Source organism: Phoenix dactylifera, unplaced genomic scaffold, assembly GCF_009389715.1.
Source record: "Phoenix dactylifera cultivar Barhee BC4 unplaced genomic scaffold, palm_55x_up_171113_PBpolish2nd_filt_p 000770F, whole genome shotgun sequence".
Lineage (NCBI taxonomy): Eukaryota > Viridiplantae > Streptophyta > Magnoliopsida > Arecales > Arecaceae > Phoenix > Phoenix dactylifera.
In genome coordinates, this window is record NW_024068141.1 from 41438 (window position 1) to 42614 (window position 1177).

At 39.5% G+C, this 1177-nt stretch overlaps 1 non-coding gene across 1 annotated transcript; it reads left to right on the plus strand.

The window, feature by feature from the left end:
- The first annotated feature begins 588 nt into the window (after window positions 1-588).
- LOC113461629 lies at window positions 589-697 on the plus strand. The gene has a single exon (XR_003383919.2). It is a non-coding gene; the product is annotated as a small nucleolar RNA R71 (small nucleolar RNA).
- Window positions 698-1177: the final 480 nt, after the last annotated feature.

Genomic DNA, 1177 nt, shown 5'->3' on the forward strand with positions numbered 1-1177 from the left:
CTTTTGGGAGGGTAGTGATGCAAAAGTAGGATGTGCAGGTGGAGGAGCTGAATGGTGTGACTATTGAGGATGATCATTTCTCCACGTAAAATTTGGATGATTCTTCCAACCAGGGTTATAGGTATTCGAGTATGGATCGTTATAAGGCTTTTGGTAGGAGTTCATAGCATTTTCTTGATCGTGCAAGACTTCTTTGAATGCCGGTATGGTGGGGCAATCTATAGTGGTATGACCCGACATATTGCAGATACCACAACACTCGTTTCTAAGCTCTATAGTCTTGACAGACTCAACTTTTCTAAGCTCAATTTCTTCTACTTTCCTAGTGAGGGCTGCCATTTTAGCATGAAGATCATCATCAGTTCTGAGGTTGTAAAGGCCTCCTTGTACAGAGCTAGTAGGCTTAGGTAAAGACTTATTGTTTCTATCCCCGTTATCCCAAAGTTGGGCAGTCTCAGCAAGGGAATCCATTCCCATGCCTCATTAGGTTGTTTTTCTAAGAATCTACCATTGCACATGGTCTCTACAAACTGTTTCAACTGTAAAGATAGACCTTCATAAAAGAAGCTAATAGTTCTCCAAGTTTCAAATCCGTGATGAGGGCATGAGAGAAGAAGATCTTTAAATCTTTCCCAACATTCATAAAATGTTTCATTATCTTTTTGTTGGAAATTGCTGATATGTCTTTTCAAAAAGTTGGTCCTTTGTGTGGAAAATAACTTCTTTTAAAAATTCTCTCTGCATATCTTCCCAAGTTCTTATTGATCTAGGTCGCAAAGAGTTTAGCCATGTTTTAGCCTTAGCCTTTAGAGAGAAAGAAAACAATGTCAGCTTGAGGACATCCTCGGTAATGTTTGGCACTCTAAATGTAATGCTCAATTCTTCAAAATCCTTTAAATGAAGATACGGACTTTCAGACTCTAACCCGTGAAACTTAGGCAGCAATTGAATTACCCCTGGTTTGATGTCAAAATGTCCTACATTATCAGAAAAAATTATGCATGAAGGCTGACTAGTCCTAACCGGTTGTAGGTATTGTCTTAGAGTCATAACATAGGGTTCTCGTTCTCGATTGTGGTGACTCCCCGCATCTTCATTTAAATCAGCCATCTCACAAGGTGTAAGATACTGCGAAGGAATTTCAGGGATGTGTCCTAAGGGATGATCTAAGGTTGTA